Source organism: Passer domesticus, chromosome 1 (genome assembly GCF_036417665.1).
Source record: "Passer domesticus isolate bPasDom1 chromosome 1, bPasDom1.hap1, whole genome shotgun sequence".
NCBI lineage: Eukaryota > Metazoa > Chordata > Aves > Passeriformes > Passeridae > Passer > Passer domesticus.
In genome coordinates this window covers 20909011-20922993 of record NC_087474.1, presented here as the reverse complement: position 1 = coordinate 20922993, position 13983 = coordinate 20909011, and the positions used below count along the sequence as shown (strand labels likewise).

The window sequence follows — 13983 nt, the reverse complement described above, 5'->3', positions numbered from 1 at the left end:
ATGAAACCAGACCCTCCTGGGCCATAAACAAATTACCACTGATCAATTACTGGTCATTAAGCCTTTGGGAGGCCGGTAAAACTGGCTTTAGAGATAACAAAGGGAACAAAGAACAAATATTTAATGCAGGTAATTAAAACTTACTATATATAGTATATTTAGATACAAAGAGGAATTGCAGACCAATGAGGAAAGAGTAACGTGCAGTACGTGCTAAGAACCATATAAAAGCAGCCCCACACTGATCCTAGAGTAACATGGAAGAAATCCTCAGTAGCATCACATGGAAGAAATCCTCAGTAGCATCATACTTCTCCCAGTGAAGAACCTAGGACACTAAGAACTCGCCAGAATCCTCTCCCTTGCTTCTTGAGGACCAACAGAAGGGTGAGCATAATTCTGCACAAAGGGGTGGAGAAGAGGAAATTGGTGGGTACCAGCATCAATTGCATCATGACTGGGAGTGAGCTAAAATAATTGGAAAATTTGAAGTGCTGGTTTTTACAAAATGGGACTCATAAGAAAGCTTTGATTAGACTTTTAATACCTTAATACTTATGTTGATATGAAAGATTTCATTTTTCAGCCCATATAAAATTCATGGTGTGGGGGTTTTTCTTGTGTATTTGGTACATATACTGCTTAGTTGTAATTTCAGATGCGACACAAAAAATGGATTAAGAAAGTTGTTCTTCCCCAGATCATAAGGTCTACATGATGCCAAAAAATACCAAGTATATGAAACAGAAGTTAAAGTACGAGTTACTACTAAACCAAGATTATTATCTAACAGACAAAGATTTCAGAGAGACAGTTCAATTGTGCCTATTGCTTGGAAGAATAAATAAAGCCTCCTTGGTTTAGAGAAGGTGAACATTTTTATTCTGACAGCTCTACTTTCCCATTAGTAGCTTCCCATGGCATTACCATCAGATTGTTGACAGAAATGTGGTTGTGTAAGTTTTAATTTCTAGAGGGGGTGGCTCTGTCCCTTAGGCCATAATTTTTGTCACAATAGAAACAGCTTTTCACATTGCTAAAATTAGTCTTTCAGTTGACTTTGCCAGCAGAAATATGACAAATGCTTCTGAAAATTCTTATTAAGCAAATTTCATGGAGATATTTAACTTCCTGACATTCTTTAAAATAAAAAAAACCAGACTACTTATCTGAGGTATATGCACACATTTAATAACTTCTTACAGAAATAAAAGAATGTATATGAGAATGGTCAAGATGAAAATAGCTTTACTGCAATACATGCCGGTGTTTCCAGTCCCATTATTAGCATCAAATATCACCTACCTGAACCTTCTGACTGTCGATTTTTTGATTTTTCTAAATAACAAAGTTATTGTTCATATACAGGGCTGTTGTCAGCATATTTTTCTCTCCATATTCACCTGTCTGTGAAATGCTTCTTGTGAAACCTGAAAGTCTGCATCCTTACTTGTTCTGGGAGACTTCTCATTCCCACTTCATTGAGTTAGGTACAAACACCACCTTCACAAAAAGTAACCTTAATGTGGCTGGGGTACAGTCTGACAAAGAAACCAGGGAGATCACTGCTAGTAGTAAGCGTACTTTAAAGGGAGTTGAAAGGACAGGGAATGTAGAAGAGAAGAGGAATAGAGAGACAATCATCAGTGCTGCAAGGTCAGTGAGGGGAAACTGTGAAGGGAGGTGACTCTGAGAATAGAACATTTGTTGTGCCATGATCAAAATCAAGACCTTTTGGAAGAATTATGTCATTTAATAGCAGTGCACCACTCTGCAGCTCACTATCATTTCTGAAGAACTCAAACTCATCCTTTCCAGTGAAACTCATCTTACTCTTTGAAACCAGCACCTGTTTTGTTCAAATATCTACCTCTTCTGTCTTCTGCTTGGTGGCCAAGCACAGCAATGATGACCAGTAATGTCATAAGTCCTCAAAAGCTCCAAATAGAACTACTGAGGAGTCTGAGGGATCTGATAGCACTACAGAGACTTGAATCCTATATGTCATTGTCAGGGAGGCACCAGAAACCTTTTACTCACTTAAGTAGCCTATTCATCTTTATGTCCCCTCCTTATTGCTTTCTTTCATAATGCAGTGCAATTTATTTTTCTCTGATTAATTATAATACCATAAATGTATCACTGGAAAAGAAGGTCTACTCTTCTAAAGGAAGCATAGCTATAAAAATATCTAAATTATTTCTCCTTGACTAAGTGTTGATTTTATTTCTGTGTGTGTCATTTGGTTATTGCTTACATGATAATGAGGTTCCCATTTTTAAAAGGAATTTAAAAAAAAAAAAAAAAGAAGAGGGAAACAAAAATAGTTTCTGTATGTCTAAATAGCCCAGAAGAAAAATGTTGTTTTTCAAGCTCTTCCTGGGCTGGATGATACAAAGGAATATATATTAAGAAGTCTGTCTGGGAAATTTATTTTTACAAAGTGTAAAAGGAAGGATTAAAGCAGCACACAAATACCATGCGCATGCAGTCAGACTTGGTGAGATGGGAGACTTAGGCCTGCAGAGCTCTGAGGAAGACATTTAAACTGGTATGGCAGTATTTACTGGAGCAAGCCAAGAGCATGGACATGAAAGGCTAAACTGATATGGAGTAATTTGTTCAGCTCCTGTGACTCAGTCATTTATTTGAGCATTTTGGCAGTAGGGGTGATTTTTTCAGCTATGGAGCTCAGTAAAAAGTCTGGATATGCCAGTGTTGTGTCTTGCTGCTGGAGTGAGCTGCTCAAAATGGATTTGGGGTTTTTGTATTCTCTTTGAGTCCATAAAATTGACCAGTTATCTTTCTACATTTTTATGCTGCTTCTTTAGGGTTTTTATTTCTCCTTGCAGCTCATTTTTTAATTAGCTACAGTAGTTATAAAGACATTGCATAAATAGGATACAATGATCTGCTATGGTTATGGGCAGAAGTTCTACAGCCTATTTTCTCTCTCACAAGCAGTTCTAAATGTCAGAATATTGTCGCATCCCAAATGTGGGAAAACCATACAATTTTAGGGGGGAATGGTTAAGGGAAATTTTAAAAATAGTTTCAGTTGTAAAATCTACAAAGTTTTTCAGGTATATAATTATCCAAAGGAGATATTAGTCTTTTCAGAATACATCAAACATCCCTTGTATGTATGACAGTTCAGCTTCATGAAGCAATTTCAGAGAGAAGTATGAAGCCGGAAAAATCATCATCCCTGACTTACGGATATTTGTAAATTCTTTCAAGAAAAATCACTAGATGTACTGGAATGACTTATTGGGCATGCATGGCTCGTAGACCATAAAGATCTATTCAACACAGTCTAGGCAGATTTCAGCTCAAAGGCATTGCGGTCTGTAAATAAATATTTCTTCAATTAACATTTTCTACCTAGCCTAATTTTGAAATAGTATTGGACATTAACATACAGCCTAAAATACAGCACCCATTCCCATGAGCTTCCAGCTATGGTGTTTCCAGTTGTTGAGAACACTCTACAGAACTAAAACACTCCCAGTATGACACCATTACTTTTGAGCAGTGTTCATGCCTCCTCACAGACAAAGGGAAAATACACCTTTCCAAGTCCAGAATGGATCAGTCAGATCATAATCTAGGCTTTGCTTTGGGCATTGACTGAAATATTTCAGTGTGCTTCACTTTATGCTTTTCTTTAACTGTACCCGAATGTCCTTCCCAGAATACTTGTAACAAGTATTTTGCCTTCCATCTCACACAAAATCACAGTATGGTTTATCTGTGAAACAGTGAGAAGTTAAAATCCTGCACATTTCTCTACATCAGACAGTAAGTATCTTAGGGGATATTTTGGCCTCCTGGTAGGCACTGTCATCAGCAGAGCATGTTCCCAGAAACTAAGTGAACAATAGTGTCACATTCTTTGCTGTTTTCTAAGGAAAGACTGTTTAGAAATGAAGCAATAAGCTTGAATGCAGCAGCAATCCAGAGCAGCCTTCACAAATGCATGCACAACAGCAGTCTCTGGTCACAGCATAACTTTATCTGCTGAAACAGCATGGAATGCTGATATTGAATGGTTATTATCATCTCAGAAATGAAAGTGTCACTCTGAATAGACGATAAACACCAGCTGAACAAAATTACCTTTATTTAGCATAAAAAACCTGTGATATTTTAGCTGCATGTGTCTTCAGTGCCTTTAATCCCCACTTAAAATCAAATGGCATGCAGCCAAGAAACAGAAAATAATACTAAGAATGTGAAAGCTTATACAGTTACATTTTCCCATCTCCTACTGACAGTATTATAAGAGGTCCCTCCAGGATCTTTACTGATCTTCACATGTGTGTTGAAAACTAATGAGACACAATAAAAACCTGAGATATCTCACACATATTTGAGTGTAGGATTTTTGAAAATATTAACTTTAGAGGAAGCATTCTGAGCTGGGGTTTGGCTTCAGCTAAGATGAGAACAACAAATGGAAAAATGCTTCAGCCATTATTGACTTTTAGCCTCCCATGTGTCAGTCTCACCTCTGACAAGAAAAATGATACCCCTTCTCATGTCCTTCACTTCTCAAACACTTTCTTAGAAGATGATCCAAATGAACCATGGACAGGCTGGATGAGGTTAGTAATTTATTTAGAAAGAAAGCAGTTAGAATTTACTTTCTCCTTCAAAAATTCACCTGTTCACTAACTTTGAATATCTGGTCACACAACAGCTCATCTCTGTATGTTTGGTTTTGGCTCGTGTTTTCACTTGCTAAGTACCTTAAGAAATTCTGTTTATCTTGGTCTGCAACTTCGAGTGACCTATGTTGCCCACCTGCTTGCATGCCCAGTGCTTCCCTCATAGGCTTCATGGATAAAGTACTGTGCAAGAAAGAAATCTTAAGCTGTCAAGAGTGCTGGATCTTATGTTCAGAAATGGTCTGGATATTCCTACTCTGTCAAAATTGACAGCAAGTACTTACAGTCAACAGCTTCAGTTTGAGCACAAGGAAGCAAGTGAACCATCATATGAAACAGTGTCAAACAAAGTCCAAGAAAGAAATTTTGTTGACTTTATTTGAAAGGGAAATATGATCCAATTTGTCTCCTAACCATCTTTTTGTTTTAATCAAGTTTCACTGAAACTACTCTGAGCTATTTCCAATCCGACAATGCCATTCTATGGGAAATCCATGAATTTAAAAGTGACACCTGTATCTGTGATTTTGTGAAGGGTGATTTTTTTTTTCCTGTATCTGGGAAAGCTGATTCCAAGTCAGCTACTCCTGAACGCTGAGGAATCAGTACTTCACTCTCAATAAACTAGGCTTTGTGCAGCTTAGTTTACATGATGTTGGCATAGTTTCATATTAGTAACTTAGTTTACATATTACATGGCATTTACATGATAGGGACAAAGAATACAGGACAAAGCTAATGTTTACACCATGCTACTGTGTACCCTGTTTTCAGGGAGAAATCCATTTATTCTGGCATGTCTGAGATTTGAGTTAACTCGTGTGCTTGGTGGTGTTTCACCATCTCTAATGTATAAATCCTCAAAGACATGCTGACTTCCATCCTGAATACCTGTGTAATCTTGGACCTCAGAATAAACCCCCAGCAAAATGATGTTACTCTCTCTGTGAAGGCTGCACACAGCAAAGGCAGGATTTACAAAGCTATAGCCAGAATGTTTTTTCACATGCTAAAACTTTAATGTATATTCCCAAGGTTATACCTTCCCTGCCAAGGAAAACATAAAACCAAGTATATTTCAAACAGGGATAGAACAGAGGGATACAAATGTTTATCAGAAGCCTTGAGGCTGCATTTATCAGTAAATTTTCACCAGCCTTTGAGGGGCCCTGTGGGCATGCTTGCTCCCCTAGGGCACCAGGACTGCTTCTCCCAGGGGCACCATCCTAGCTGAATGTCCTGGGTCTCCCTGGTCCCAGGCTGAGTTTGCTGTCTGATGGAGATTTTGCAGCACAAAGTGACAGGCCTTGTGCCTCTTTTCCCCTTCTGGGTTTTTTTTAGAAGGTTGTCATCTCTTCTTCCATTGTAACTATGAGCCTGAGGAAACAACCTCCCACAAACAACATGCAGCTTTGTAACACCATTGCTCTTTTTTTCTTCTCCCTGAAAAAAAAAAGAGCACAGACAAGTTATGATAGGAAACAAAAAAATTTAAAAAAAAATTAAACAATTTTTAAGAAACTGAAAAAGGAAGCATGAAGTGTGAGAGATGGACACAGAGCAGAGCACACCCCTCCCGTGTCCCTTACCTTTTCCTTATGCATTTGAATCTTTAAATTTTTGGCACATATGCTTTGGAAGGTCTTCCCCAGTAGAGCTTTCAAGTTCACTACTCCCATGTTTTTAGGCTAAATTCAATCTTGCATTCAATGATATGAGTTATTTTCTGAAGCATCTTAGCCTCAGTAACTATTGTTGCAATAAGAGTGATGAGCAAATATCTCTTTGGACTTGGTTCTATTGTCAAATGCTCTAGAAATCCAGCTTGCAATTTCAAGGATATATTGAAGCTGCAAGTCACACTCCATAACTGAAAAATAATGAAAAATGGCCATTGGCCAGGCTTTGTTTGGTAATTCCTTATGATTTATAATCAGTTTCAAATGGCACTGGCCTTCAGTAAATAAAAATGTATGGGTTTGTTTATTCCCATGACTAAGATTAAATCTTTTTTTTCCCTATGAATATACCAAAGTTTTGTTAACTCCTAAACTACTGCAGTCTCTTTTTTTTTTATTTTCCACACTGTTTAAAATTACCTCATCAGCATTTGCCCTGAAATCCTCCACGGATAATTTACTTTAAATTCTGAAATGTGTAATTAATTCCTCTTATTTCTTATTTTCTTCAATAATTATATGTGAGATGATCATGACAGTGCTCTCAGAAGTTACAGTAGGTACGTATTTCTCTTTATAATTCAGCATCCAAATACTTTTGGGAGAAGACACATTGCTGAATATATTCTGGTGATTTACTTTGGTTTGTACCAACTTTTTTCAAGTTGGCACAAACCAAAGTAAATACCATGTAACACAAATAATGTTATTATTTGTGTTACATGGTATTTACAGTGTTGTTTGTCCACCTTCAGCCCAGAAGCACAGTTTCTTTCCATTTCTAATCTGAGGTAGTATTTTTTCATCAAATCTAAATGTCATCTCTATAAATCTTACTAACCTGAAAGGTTGGCAAAATTCATCACAATTTTCCTCAGGTGCTAAATGCAGCCTAAATACACATCTGAGAAAAAAAGTGCAGTTCACAAATGTTTCAAATTTTTTTAAAAACCCCTCTTTTATTTTTGGTAATATGAACATCCACCAGGATGTCTGTCACAGACCTCTTTTGTTTCTTCAGCCCCATCAATGGATGAACAAGAAGTTTCATTCATCTTTCCTATAATTACAAGAATTATTTTTCTCTGTTCTTCCAGTCATTCCAGAGCAATAAGCATATTCAGATCCCCTTTAAAGCACTGCTTTACAGTGTGAAGGGATAAAAAGGTGTGTGAAATGTTGGACAACTCAATGCTTTCCTGTTTTTTTTAGTATTCACAAGGTATTTATCCACTGGAAAATAGTCTCAAATTATTTACAGATTTTTTTGATCATGTTATTACACAGGAACTCAATGCTTAGATCAACTTGATGCACTGAATTTCATTTTACTTGCCCTTTTTCCCATCTATTATGAATTTTTGCATTTATTTCTCATATAACTTCTGTGGACTTAGCCTTGTGCTTTAAACTCTGCAAGTCAACTACTTTTCTCTCCGTTCCCTTTAATTTAAGTGTAAAACACAATTCGTGGCAGCATCTCTGTATAAAGGTCACCTGAAAATGAATACTACACTAGTTATCCCCAGACACATCCACTGCCTCATTGGACATTCTGAGCCAGGTCATACACTGCACATGCCAGGTGCTCCTTGTTGAATCTTCCAAGCTCTTTCAAAGTGATATCACCTTTTTCAGTTCCTGGATCTCTTCCAGTAGTTCAGGCATCAAACTGGCTTATGCTTTTTATCACAGTGTACAAATGACACGGGCAATTCCTGTTCTAAATCTCAAACATGACCTGATCTTTTTTCTAGAACTCAAGCTCTCAAATATACTTTCTTCAGCTCTAGTGAAGTCACAGATTGTTCTGAATGAAACTTCTTATTGTCCTTTCTTCCTGTTTTTAGAAATTACCCCTGTGTTTTACATATTCTATGACTCTTTCTTCTTAGTGTGTTTTTCTAATTAGTTTCCAGTAAATCTGCCAAAGTCAAGATTGTGTAAAAACATTTTTCTTTTAGTGTCTTCCTCTTTAATGTCATAAATTGCTTGCAAATCTGTAGAATGCTATATTATTCAAATCCCCCTACAATTCAATTTTCAAACTTATGAAATTTCAGTGCTAGTGGGACTTTCTTAGCCCCTTGCTCTTATCTGGATTATGATCTAGTTCAACGATGTTCAAGTCATCTGTTTTGAATTATGTCCCTTTTCGGACAGATATGTAACATCACAAAATTCACATCTACACAGTGGCTTATCCCTCAAAGACTGATTTCTCAATATTTATCCACAGGATAGCTGCACTTACCAAGAATATCCAGAGAATTTCAGAGATCAGCTACTTTCAACCACCCTATGCCAAATTCCTTTCATCCCAATGTAGCAATCTTAGTGTCCTTACCTACAGGTGGAATGGCACAGAAGAGCCAAGACACAGCAAAGCAGCTTTCCTTCCAGGCAAATATTTGTTGTTGTGCTTCTGCAACATTTCTTATGCAATTCTGGTTAGTCATACAAGAGTGGGAAAAGGCAGCCAAACCTTAGCTCTGGCCAATAGCTAAGGGGCAAGTCAGTGCCAGCATGATAAAAGCAACCACAGCTTCACCTCAGCTGTAAATACAAGGGCTGGGACTTTCCCTGAGACTTTGACGGGAAGTTCTTTCATCCCGCGCAGACAGAAAAGGCTTGCAACATCCCCTCACATATTCCGGCCCTGTTCACTCACCCTGGCTTCCTCTAGATAAATACCAGCTGAGCTGTCAGGGTTTCTGTGTCTGCTCCAAGCAGTAGATCCTCTCTGCAGCTCCTGAGGTTTCCCTTGGTGCACACACAGCATCTCACCAGCTGGGAAAGCACTGGCTTGCTTAGGGGGACTGCATCAGGGAGAGTGCACAGGTGAGTTTTACTCAGATGACACAGGTTTCTCTTATCCCTGCAGCTGAGAATGGGGAATGGCTAAACTCTCAACCTGAGAAGTTTAGGTGGGCTTGAAGTTAAAAATTTAAGTCTCTTGATGAAATTTTAGCCCAGCCTTTCTCTCTGCTAGACAAAGAAACCACAAAGCCACGACATGTCTCCTGGATTTTTATTGACATTATGCAATATATTTGTAACTAAGAGCTGATGTAAGGAAGAACTGAGAAATAAGAAAGTAATTGTATCTGTAAAGTCAGGACAAACCAGAACTTCAGATTTGTCAGTTAATATTCAGAGAGCTTACATAGCAGATAACAGGCTTATTTAATCTTCCAGAGGTGTTTGTTATAGTTACAGTGAAGAAGGCTTCTGCAAATAAAGATTGGTCAGTGGGGTTTAAATAATGAAACTAGAAAGTGGATTTTCTTTCCTATGCCAGACCCAAAATATTAGTTTGAGTTTTAGAAGCAAGGGCAGGGTGTTGTTTTACCCTGAATTATAAATTATCACTAATAAAAGTTAGAACTAATGATTATTTTTACTTCTGGATTCATATGTGGATTTCAAGTTTCCTCTTTCCATTCAAGCAGCATACCAATTTTAATCCTGTTTAATATTTTATAAGCAAGGGGCTTCAATGCTGCAGAAAGAAATGGATTTTTCTTAAATATTGTCTTATACCAGTTCCACATTATTAATTCAGAGAACATTTGCAGCTGTCAGAACTGTTCTTCAGCTTTGATATAGGAAAATTTCATATCCTCTCTAAATCTGTAACACAAACTGTCACTCAGACTGTAGGCCAATTTTTTCAAGTCTGTTAAGACTTCATAAAATGATGCAATTAGTGGAAGATGAAAATTCTTTTTTAGATGTGGCCTTTCTGAAGCTCCTAGATTTGTTAATAGCAATTATTTAGACTAGCATGAAGTAGCACTGTAATTACATACCAAAATATTGCAATAGTCATTGAGAAATCAAGCATCACTGTGTTATCTTCCTCCCTATTGGATTTTTCTGATAAAAATATAGTAGGCACTTTTCATATTTGTACATTTTTAAGCAGATGGTATGTTTTATAATTACTTTGCCTAGTTACAGTCAGAAATGATAATCAGATGAAGGGTCTACTTTGTGTTGAGAAATTAGGAACATAGTGTGTAGCCTGCACTAGTAGTTGGTTTAAGAGCAGGAGCTCATTGGGAATGAATCTGCTACTCTCCACCATGTCTTGTTCAGTGTCTCACACTGCAGAGCAGCTGGGGACATGCAATCTTGGCTGCTCACAGGCGAAACAAAATAATCTCACAGCTAATTGCAGTTAAGCTCACAGGACCAGACCAGAGCTACTCCAAAGTAAAAACCCCATCCGCGTGGGCATTGGGTGCTCCCTATAAACCTAGTCTCTCAAAAATACAGACAGCAACTGAGACGTTCAGGAAGAGTAATTAAAATCTACATATTTTAAGGTCTCTTTCACTGCTCCCCAGTCTATTTCTTATTTAAACCTCTTTATTTGGTAACTTCAAGATTTGAGCCAACATTTCTTTGTTTCTCATCTTGGTAGCTGAACTACTAGAGTGGAACTGCAAGATTTTCAACATCTAATTTTTCTGTGGGACTTTTTAGAGGCATTGGCATTTTGACTTTATTTCTATTCTATTCAGATTTTCATGTATATTGACTTTGGGGTTCTAAAGCCAGGTTTTGGAAAGAAAATGTAGAGACAGGTATTTAAATGTAACATTTAAATATTTATTGCAGTTCAAATAATGCATGTTCTAAAACAAAATACTGGGGTTTTTTTTCTTTTTTTGACATCACTGTTTAGAACCAGAGACTGTCTTCTTTTCAAAAATTTCTCCAATATGTACTCCCCTTAGTGAGAGCACTGTCAATCAAATACTCATTTAATTCACTTACTAGATGTTTGTAGGCAGGACTGTGAGAAGTAGGTGCACTCCCAAATGTCCTGGTGAGCCCTTCCTGAGCTCCCAACAGCTCTGTCCTCCCAGCTGAGGAGGTTTGGGCAGGGTTCTGGGACCGTACTGGGTGGCAGCTCGGGTAAGCACTGGTTATACTCGTGCTTGTTGGATACAGGGAATAGCTGCCAGCAAAAGCATCCATTAGAGGGCTGACAGAGCTTCCTCCCAACTTCATAGTGACTACTGAGTGCAGCCCTGGACACACCACTGCAAAGGTGTGACTTTTCACACACATTTTATAGACTCTCAGCTATTGTGTTTACTTTACTGGACTGTTGAGTGCTGTCTCTGCCGGCAGGGTACCAGAGAAATGCCCAAACTTTGGTGGTGGCACTATGCTGGGGACAGGCTCAGGCTGCCTGGCCTGGGACTGCTCTTCCAATGCTCGGCTGGGCTGCCTTTTTTGTTGCACTGGCAGAGCAACAGAGATCAGCCTGGCTCAGCAGCAAGGCTAGGTCTAACCTTCCACTGGGACATGCAGTTACCTTGCCTGTCTTTGGAAAACATGAGGTTAAGATTAAATCAGGAGTGAGGACAGGTTCTTAGCTATGGATGATTTCCCTACATGTGTTTTTCCCAAGTGGAGCAGCTTCACCAGGACAAATAAGAATGTGCAAAAAAAAACACCTCCATAAACAGCACGATATCCCTAAAAAATTGGAATATTAATACATTTGATTTGAGTTCTGAAACATGAACTGCTCCAGAACTTCATATCACTTGGCACTTCAAAGGTGCTCAATTATAATAATCTGCTACAAACTGCTTGATCAATGGTGAAAAGGCTCAGCCATCCAATTCAGACAAGTTACAGCACCTGAGAACTGGGATCAAAGTGTTTTACTGCTGCCTGCCACCTTTAGTGATGCCAACTATGTGAGCAAGTTTCTGGCGGCCTCTAGATAAACAAGCCTTGAGAGCTAAGAAATTAAGTGGAGAAGTTGATTGCCAAAGAGCAAAACACTTTCTGGCATCATTAAAGCAGAAGCTAGTTTGACAAATGATTTCTCTGGGGTGGTCCCATGCTATGATGGCTGTGAGAGAAGGAAATATGTAAAAAGACATGAGTACTCACAAAAAGTGGATAATTATGCAATAATCATAATAGCATAAAATGGTAATTCAATAAAGACAATGGGTTTATTCAGAAAACTCAGTTCCTTATTTTGTATTGCATTTCCTTGCTGGATATCAAGAGAGGGTCACCCTGCAGGAGGGAATTATTTTGTCCAATTAGGCAATTACAGAAGCAGCATGACACTTTGTTTCCTACCTCCTGGCACCCTCTTCTTTGCTCTTCAGCTAAGTTTAGTAAAAAGCTTTTCATTTGTCTCTTTTCCAAATACCCACTTTTTCCTTCATTCCTTTTTTTTGTTTGTTTATTGCATGTTCTCGACATTTAGAACCAAGAGTGATTTCTGTCTTGCACCCACATTTTTCACAGGGGTAGGAAATGGGGGTAGGTACCAGACCCTGGCTGAGAGCCAGGAGCAAGCAGAAGACAGAAATCAGGGTGAGTTCTCTCTGAAGGCCACAGCCCCTGTGTAAGAGGGCACAGGCAGCAGGGATTTGTAAGAGATGTTTTGTAAGTGTTCTTGTCCCTCTTGCAGTGGCACAGGATAACTCTGGCTGCCCTGTAAACAAGTTGGTGGCAGTGCTGTGCCCCAAGAGCAGTGCCCCAAGGCAGTACTCTGGCAGATGTCATTTGTACCAACATCTGGGTTGGAGAGAAGCTAATGACTCACTGCTGTGCACACCCATCCCTGCTTGCCAGGCAGGAATCACCAGCAGCAGCTCAGGAATCTGCAAAACCTGGACTGAACTCAAAGGAGGTTTGGTCCAAAAAAAAAAATCCAAAAAGAACCCCACAAACTCTAGATCTTTCCTTTTCTCAGCATAGGATGCTGCCCTGAATAGCTCTGTTAATTTGTTATTAATTCTGTTGCTGGAGGTTTTTTTCCTATTTTAAAAGCATGTTTCTAAACTCAGGCTTCTCAGCAATTAATTTTCAAAGCCTGTAACTTAAGGTTATTGCTTAAAGATTTTTAAACTCAGTGGCTCAGTAAGAAGAGGGACTTCTTCCATCTTGAGAAGTATTTAAAAGATTGCCTGATAAGAATTTTTCCTTGTTGAAAAGTGCAACAGCATATTATAATATCTATCTCACTCTCTTTTTTTTCTCCTTTTGTTTTTGGGGTATTTTGGGTTGGTGTGTTTTGGGGTTTTTTTTTTGAGGAATAATTTCTTTTGAAAATATCAGTGTTCATTTTGTCCTGGAGGCAGGCATGTCTCTGCAGCTGCCACTCAGATTTGGTGAAATGAGAGAGGAAATTGTTAAAGTCCACATAAAATAAAGAAAGGAAACCAAAAGGAGCAAGTAAATACAATTAGTACACTTGACATCAAGTGAGTAAGGGAACTGATGAAGTTATCCACTGTCTTGGATTGTCCAATAATATGTGTTTAAACCTAGATTAATGAACTTTCTGTAAAATCTGCTTGGCCCCATTCCCTAAATGTTGCAATCCACAATTATTTGTTTTGGCAAGAAAATTTCATATTCATATGCTCTGTTCCTTAAATCTTTCATCATATTGTCACTTCTCAGATTTCTAGGAGTGTAAGACAGCCAAGAGCATTGTCACTGCACCACTGCAGCCACCTTGCCCTTTCTTTTGTGAAAGGTGAAACAGAACAACTGGGCTTCATTTCCCCACTTGTGCAACCCAGTCCACAAGCAAAAGAACTGCAAATCAAGAATTCATTTGTGTAAATGGGAAAAGAGTC

General features: G+C 38.4%; 1 protein-coding gene and 1 long non-coding RNA gene across 5 annotated transcripts in view; one reads left to right on the top strand and one right to left on the bottom strand.

Annotated features, from left to right (window-relative positions):
* Positions 1-274: 274 nt before the first annotated feature.
* Positions 275-13983, top strand: part of STEAP4 (STEAP4 metalloreductase) — a 29175-nt gene continuing 15466 nt past the window's right edge. For 3 of the 4 annotated variants that reach the window (XM_064409390.1, XM_064409397.1, XM_064409402.1), the window contains exon 1: positions 275-387. The gene's annotated coding sequence lies outside the window, so the exon portion shown is untranslated. Of the gene's footprint in view, positions 430-13983 lie in introns of all 4 variants that reach the window. The other variant, XM_064409410.1, reaches the window with a different exon arrangement.
* Positions 5083-9318, bottom strand: LOC135294313 (uncharacterized). The gene is made up of 3 exons (XR_010356440.1): positions 9021-9318; positions 8697-8774; positions 5083-6113 (listed from the first exon to the last, which is right to left on the bottom strand). It is a non-coding gene; the product is annotated as an uncharacterized LOC135294313 (long non-coding RNA).